Below are 8,563 nucleotides of genomic sequence, written 5' to 3' on the forward strand. Positions count from 1 at the left end.
AAAGAAGAACTAATTCCTATTCTCCCGAAACTGTTCCAAAAAATAGAAATGAAAGGAAAACTTCCACATTCATTTTATGAGGCCAGCATCACCTTGATCCCAAAACCAGACAAGGATCCCACCTAAAAAGAGAGCTATAGACCAATATCCTTGATGAACACAGATGTGAAAATACTCAACAAAATACTAGCCAATAGGATTGAACAATACATTAAAAGGATTATTCACCACGACCAAGTGGGATTTATTCCAGGGCTGCAAGGTTGGTTCAACATCCGCAAATCAGTCAATGTGATACAACACATCAATAAAAGAAAGAACAAGAACCATATGATACTCTCAATAGATGCTGAAAAAGCATTTGACAAAGTACAGCATCCCTTCCTGATCAAAACTTTTCAAAGTGTAGGGATAGAGGGCACATACCTCAATATCCTCAAAGCCATCTATGAAAAACACACCGCAAATATCATTCTCAATGGAGAAAAACTGAAAGCTTTTCCGCTAAGGTCAGGAACACAGCAGGGATGTCCATTATCACCACTGCTATTCAACATAGAACTAGAGGTCCTAGCCTCAGCAATCAGGCAACAAAAGGAAATTAAAGGCATCCAAATTGGCAAAGAAGAAGTCAAATTATCACTCTTCACAGATGATATAATACTATATGTGGAAAACCCAAAAGACTCCCCTCCAAAACTGCTAGAACTTATGCGGAATTCAGGAAAGTGTCAGGATATAAAATCAATGCACAGAAATCAGTTGCACATCTCTACACCAACAGCAAGACAGAAGAAAGAAATTAAGGAGTCAATCCCATTTACAATTGCACCCAAAACCATAAGATACCTAGGAATAAACCTAACCAAAGAGGCACAGAATCTATACTCAGAAAACTATAAAGGGCTCATGAAAGAAATTGAGGAAGACAAAAAGAAATGGAAAAATGTTCCATGCTCCTGGATTGGAAGAATAAATATAGTGAAAATGTCTATGCTACCTAAAGCAATCTACACATTTAATGCAATTCCTATCAAAGTACCATCAATCTTTTTCAAAGAAATGGAACAAATTATTCTAAAAATTATATGTAACCAGAAAAGACCTCGAATAGCCAAAGGGTTATGGAAAAAGAAAGCCAACGTTGGTGGCATCACAATTCCAGACTTCAAGCTCTATTACAAAGCTGTCATCATCAAGACAGCATGGTAGTGGCACAAAAACAGACACATAGATCAATGGAACAGAATAGAGAGCCCAGAAATAGACCCTCAACTCTACAGTCAACTAATCTTCAACAAAGCAGGAAAGAATGTCCAATGGGAAAAATACAGCCTCTTCAATAAATGGTGTTGGGAAAATTGGACAGCCACATGCAGAAAAATGAAATTGGACCATTTCCTTACACCTCACATGAAAATAGACTCAAAATGGATGAAGGACCTCAATGTGCAAAAGGAATCCATCAAAATACTTGACGAGAACACAGGCAGCAACCTCTTCGACCTCAGCCGCAGCAACATCTCCCTAGGAACAACGCCAAAGGCAAGGGAAGCAAGGGCAAAAATGAACTATTGGGATTTCATCAAGATCAAAACGTTTTGCACAGCAAAGGAAACATTTAACAAAATCAAAAGACAACTGACAGAATGGGAGAAGATATATGCAAACGACATATCAGATAAAGGACTAGTGTCCAGAATCTATAAAGAACTTAGCAAACTCAACACCCAAAGAACAAATAATCCAATCAAGAAATGGCCAAGGACATTAACAGACATTTCTGCAAAGAAAACATCCAGATGGCCAACAGACACATGATAAAGTGCTCCATATTACTGGGCATCAGGGAAATACAAATCAAAACCACAATGCGATATCACGTCACACCAGTCAGAATGGCTAAAATCAACAAGTCAGGAAATGACAGATGCTGGCGAGGATGCGGAGAAAGGGGAACCCTCCTACACTGTTGGTGGGAATGCAAGCTGGTGCAACCTTTCTGGAAAACAGCATGGAGGTTCCTCAAAATCTTGAAAATAGAACTGCCCTATGACCCAGCAATTGCACTATTGGGTATTTACCCTAAAGATACAAACGTAGGGATCTAAAGGGGCACGTGCACCCGAATGTTTATAGCAGCAATGTCCACAATAGCCAAACTATCAAAGAACCTAGATGTCCATCAACAGATGAATGGATCAAGAAGATGTGGTATATATACACAATGGAATACTATGCAGCCATCAAAAGAAATGAAATCTTCCCATTTGCGACAACATGGATGGAACTAGAGCATATCATGCTTAGTGAAATAAGTGAAGTAGAGAAAGACAACTATCATTTGATCTCCCTGATATGAGGAGGTGGTGGTGCAACATGGGGGTTTAATTCGGTAGGAGGAGAATCAATGAAACAAAATGGGATTGGGAGGGAGATAAACCATAAATGACTCTTAATCTCACAAAACAAACTGAGGGTTGCTGGGGGGAGAGGGTTTGGGAGAAGGGGGTGGGATTATGGACATTGGGGAGGGTATGTTCTTTGGTGAGTGCTGTGAATTGTGTTAACCTGGTGATTCACAGACCTTTACCCCTGGGGATAAAAATATATGTCTATAAAAAATAAAAAAATAAATAAAAAATCTAAAAAAAAATGAACTTTTGGGACTTCATCAAAATCAAAAGCTTCTGCATAGCAAAGGAAACAGTCAAGATTACAAATAGGCACCCCACGCAATGGGAGAAGATATTTTGTGCATTTTAGTATAATTATTTTCCCATTAGAATAACCTTTTGAAGTCAGAGAGTGAAGAGGAAATCACTGAATCATGTGTGCAGAGAGGGTCCCTGATGGAAACTGTTCTATGGACAGGAATCCCCAGACCCTTACAGGGAACCTTCCCATAACCTCCATCTGAATCTACTCCTGTGCCTAAAGACAGAATTGGTGATTATTGTACACCCTTGGTGGTCCAGATCCCTCTTAGAGTGAGGTGTGTGTCTTGACTCAAGCTGATGTCCTCCCACGCTGTGTCTTGCACAGTAATACAGGGCTGTGTTCAGGGCTCTGAGCTTGTTCATCTGCAGATACAGTATGTTTTTGTCATTGCCTCTCGAGATAGTGAACTCGCCCTTCACAGAGTCTGCATAGTTTGTGCTACTTCCATCATAACTAATATATGGGACCCACTGCAGCCCCTTCCCTGGAGTCTGGCTGACCCAGCTCATGCTGAAGCTACTGAAGGTAAATCCAGAGGCTGTGCAGGAGAGTCTCTGGGACCCCCAGGCTTTACTAGATCTCCCCAAGATTCCACCAGCTGCACCTCACATTGGACATCTGTAGACATAGAAGTCTTTGTGAGGAAACTGTCACACATCCATGGTTTCTCTAAGTCATATCCACTCACATCCTCAACGTCTCTTGCTCACCATGAGTTACCTTTTAAAAGAGCAACAAGGAACAACCATCCAAGCTCAAACTCCATGGTGAATTGTCAATGTTCTGTCTTGATTACTGAATGGACCACCTGGAAATACTGTGCTGGGGTTCCTCTCCCAGCTGCAGAGTCAGGGCTGAGCTGTTTTAATCCGCAGAGGGAAGGCCATATTTGCATATTCTCTGTGTATATAACACATTTGCCAGGTAGCATCCTCAAGATGGCAGTGACCTAGAGCATTCGTGAGGTTCCTGGTGGAGTTTGTTCACCAAGATATCTTTGAGGAAACCATGCTCTTTTATTTTGTCACTTTCCTAGATAAACTACTTAGCACCCATTATCTTCATTTTTTCACATAGGCACCCCATTATTGTAATGTAGGTACTAATTTTACCACTATTTTGCAGGTGGATATGTACTCACTGAAGCACAGAATTGTTGTTTGAATGTCCAGGGGCACACAGCAGGTGAAATTAAGCCCCAGAGTGTGAGTCTGTGCTCCTCACCATGGGATCTATTTGCTCCCTTTAACCTTCTGCATAACAGAGTTGGACATGAGATTTGCAGGCTTCCTGAATTTGCAGAAGTCCCAGTGGACTGATGTGTGGAGACCAGGACTTTCTGTCACAGAATCTTGGAGACACTGAGAACCATTGACAGATAATCACAGAGCTGCTGAAGACACTGTGGGTTATCAACAAACACAAGGGGCATTTACACCTGACCTCTTGGGAAGACATCAATGGTAAACTTCAATAAAGATAAATGAATGGAATTGTTAGCTAAGCAGTTAACCTCAGAACACCTGAAATCAGAAAGCATGCTGTTAAAGACAATTCTTCATCTTTGAAATTAGGGTCATTGTACTTCTACATTCATATTTATTTCAATGATGATATCAATTATGATAATCTCAATGCTTTGTCCTTGGCAAATGTGGTTATGACCATTTTGATGATTGATTACGAAAAAATGGAGGACTCTTCTGTATTTTGACAGATTTACAAAATGTTTACTGTGTCCTTTCTGGTAGAACTTAACAGAGCATTTAGCTAGAAGCCCTTGAGAGGAGACCATGCCCAATCCAACTCTTGTCCTGGATCATGCGCTCCATGGTTTTTGAGTCAGAAGGACTGTGTGAGCACCCTGATGATCCCAGTGCACTGGCAGGTGTCACAGAGCCTTGCAGAGATACAAGGACTCCTCTTTGCTCTTCCCAACTTATCCAACATATGAGGAGTTACCACTCAGCATAACCATTACAGATTGTCCTTTTGAAAGCATATGTCCTCATATGTACTTCCTTTACTTGAGATACTCACTCTGCTCCTTGACTACAATATCCTGCTCTATTTATTATATTCAGAGATGAGCAGGAATCTTGAATTAAGTCCCTACGATGTATCAGGTGCCCTCAAATCGCTGAAGTCTTTCCCTCCCAAGGGTATATTTTCATAGGTTCTATTATATGGGAAATGTCTCTGAGTAAGGTGAGGGTCAACTACTTGTCTTGGAGTGGTAGACCTAGAAACCATGTCTCTATATGTTTCCAACTATATTTGATGTCAATCACTAATGAAATTGTCATAGATCTGAGAATTGTGTTCAGCAGTTATTGCATTTTAGTCATTCTGACAAGTATGAGGTAACACCATTCCATGGCTTTGATTTGTGCTTTCCAAATTGTTTGGGGCCTCGTGCCTAGAAGGGGTTAACCCAATAGAGCAACAGTTCTTGGGAACCTCTTCAACCGAGGACCTTCACAGGTGGCAAACTAGAGTGCCACCGTGTCTCCCTGGTGATTGTTATGAGAACATTGTGAGGTTTGGCTTGTTGCCATTGCAGCTGCTGGCTCAAGACTAAGCTAATAAAGCTCCTGTGTTTTGTGAATATTGAGTTATGGCCTAAGTGTCCAAACCATGAAGGTCAAGGCTATCTGATATCTCTGCATGGCCAGCTACTCTCAGACCAAAATAGAAACTAGCACCAGATGTACTGGAGGTGATTCCCTTACTGTGTGGTATAAATCAGAACTCTGCAAAATAAACTTTGGCACTATTGGACATCCTCCTTGGTGCTCCTCCTGTCCCCATTTCTTTGTCTCTTAATTTCTTTTTTTTTTTTTTTTTTTTTTTTTTTGCTTCATGTCTTTATTTTAAATAAATAAAAATTCAAAATACATTTCGAATTTCTTTTCACATCCTCTTACCCTCACGTTTCTGGTCAGTTTGTCGCACAGGCTGTGACACCCTATGATGACTGAGGTTGTGTGCCTTTTTATGTATCTGATATCCTTCTGGAGTATTCCTTCAATAAATGTTTATTCCTTTCTTCTTCCCATTTATTAACTGCATTATTTGCATGTTGAGTGTGGTAAAGTCTCTATAGATTATGGACATTATCAGATATGTCTTTGCAATTATCTTTTCCCATTTATGACTCATATGTGGAATTTGTGAAGGAAAAGAGGTGTATATAAGGGACGTGGCAAAAGAAAAAAGAGGAGGGAAGGAAACAACCACAAGTGACTCTTAGTAATAGAGAACAGACCGCAGGTTGATGGAGGGAGATGAGTGAGGACTGGGGAGATGGATGATGAGCATGAAATAAAGCTCTAGTTTTGATGAACACTAGGTGTTGTATGTAAGTGATGAATCACTGAATTAGTCCCAGGGGTCACAGTCTTAGGGGTCACAGGAGCTTCTGCTTTTACCCCAGTACTGCTAAAACTGCAAGTAGTATTAGTCCAGAGAGCTGGCTTCCAAGGTTGCCTTTGCCATGGCTATATGGGCAGGATCCACATTCTATGGCTACAGCTTTCCAAATCTAGTGTTAAATACACTCAATATCAACAGTCATCCCAGACATCTTTGCTAGAAAAAATCAATATTGATGCCAACTCTGCTGTAAACACAATGATAATTAAAGTGTCCTGGGTCCCAAGATTCCATTTCTTTTAGTTTCTTCACTGAGTTACTTGACTTCACATGAGCAACTACTGGCACGACAGAGGCACTCCTGCAGACCTTTGATCCTGATGGTCTCTGGTGAAGGGCTTTGTCTGCCAAGATGTCTGCAAAGCTTGTAAGTGCAGCGCAGGTCCTCAAGTGCACAGACACCAACACAAGGCACCTTCTCTGTTGTCTGCAGATACAATTCCAGTGCGTGGAGGGACCTTCCTTCTCCTGCGAAATCCACATCACACAGGAGCCTGTTAACTCTGAGAGGAAGGGATTGCTTTAAAGTAAGGTGCAATACAGAGATGGTCACTAATTAATACATAGAGTTAATGATTCTCAAATACTTTGAAGGAAATGGAGTGAATGACCTGGAGATTATTAGGATCTAAACATTACAGGTCTAATAAGAGGTTTCAGGTACTATGTACATATTCCCAAAAGTCTTACAACAATAAGATAAGTATTAATTTAGATGAATAGACATCAAATAGAGGTCATATGACTAGATAACAGATAGATGATAGATGGAGACTAGATAAGTTTATTTCATTTTAAAAGTCACTAGTTTTAATGCAACCTATGGCATATTCCAAGTAATCAATTATATCTTCAGTTATTTTCTGATTAAGTATAGCCTCCATATAGGTTAGCGATACCTCCTTGTAGATATTGGTTGATTTAATTTTCCTAAGGGTCTGGGCAGATCTGTCCTTATAACAGCTAATAGATCATGCCTTTCAGACCTAAGTGATTACATAGATAAAATTAATGCACAAAATCCAGTTAGTTTGTTACACACTAAGAATGTAACTGTAGAAAGAGAATGTGGAAATCAATTTCATTTACAATAGCACCGAAAAACACAAGGTACCGTGAAATAAACTAAACCAAAGAGGTAAATGATCTATACTTGATAAACTACAGAACACTCATGAAATAAATTGAAGACCACACAAAAAGATGGAAAAACATTTCATGCACAGGGATCTGAAGAATAAACATTGTTAAAGCGTCTCTGCTGTCCACAGGAATCAATACTTTCAATGCCATCCCAACCATAATAAGATCAACATTTTTCAAAGTGCTGGAACAAAGAATCTTAAAAGTGGTATGGAACCAGAAGAGACCCCAAATTGCCAAGGAAATGTTGAAAAAGAAAAACAAAGTTAAGGACGTCATGTTGCCTGATTTCAATCTATATTAAAAAGCTGTAATCACCAAGAGAGCCTGGTACTGGCACAAAAACGGACACATAAACCAGTAGAACAGAGTAGAGAGCCCAGATATGGACCCTCAACTTAATGGTCAAACAATCTTTGACAAAGTAGCAAAAAATATCCAATGGCAAAAAGAAAGTCATGCTGGGAAAATTGAACAGCTAAGAACAGAAGAATGAAACTCGACCATTTTCTTAATCCATACATAAAGATAAACTTGAAATGGGTAAAAGACCTCAACATGAGGCAGGAATCCATCAGAATCATAGAGTAGAACATAGGCAGTAAACTCTTCAATATCAGCCACAGCAACTTCTTTCAAGATATGTCTTCAAAGGCAAAGGAAACAAAAGCAAAAATGAATTTTTCAGACTTCATCACGATCAAAAGTTTCTGCACAGTAGAGGAAACAAACAAAGAATCAACCCACGGAATGGGAGAAGGTATTTGCAAATGACAGTATAGACAAAAGGCTGATATGCAGGGTCTATAAAGTACTATTCAAATTCAACACACACAAAACAGATAATAATGTCAAAAAATGGGCAGAAGACATGAACAGACACTTCTCCAATGAAGTTATTTGAACAGCCAACTTTTGTATCAGCATGGATGTGACTGAAAGAGATTATGCTGAGGGAAATAAGTCAATCAGAGAGAGTCAATGATCATATGGTTTCACTTACTTGTGGAGCATAAGGAATAACATGGAGGACATGGGGAGATGGGGAGAAGAAGGGTGTTGGGGTAAATCAGAGGGGGAGATGAACCATGAGAGACTATGTGCTCTGAGAAACAATCTGAGGGTTTTGCAGGAGAGGGGGGTGGGACGTTGGGTGTTGGGTATTATGGAGGGCACATATTGCATGGAGCACTGGGTGTGGGACATAAACAACAAATTATGGAACACTGAAAAGAAATAATTAAAAAAAAAAAAAGAGGCTGTC

The 8,563-nt window shown here is 39.9% G+C and overlaps 1 pseudogene; it reads right to left on the reverse strand.

The window, feature by feature from the left end:
• Positions 1-2,888: 2,888 nt before the first annotated feature.
• Positions 2,889-3,487, reverse strand: LOC123390519 (annotated as a pseudogene).
• Between the last annotated feature and the right edge of the window lie 5,076 nt (positions 3,488-8,563).

This window comes from Mustela putorius, unplaced genomic scaffold, assembly GCF_011764305.1.
Source record: "Mustela putorius furo isolate JIRA1106 unplaced genomic scaffold, ASM1176430v1.1 tig00000129_pilon_pilon_pilon, whole genome shotgun sequence".
Taxonomy (NCBI): Eukaryota; Metazoa; Chordata; class Mammalia; order Carnivora; family Mustelidae; genus Mustela; species Mustela putorius.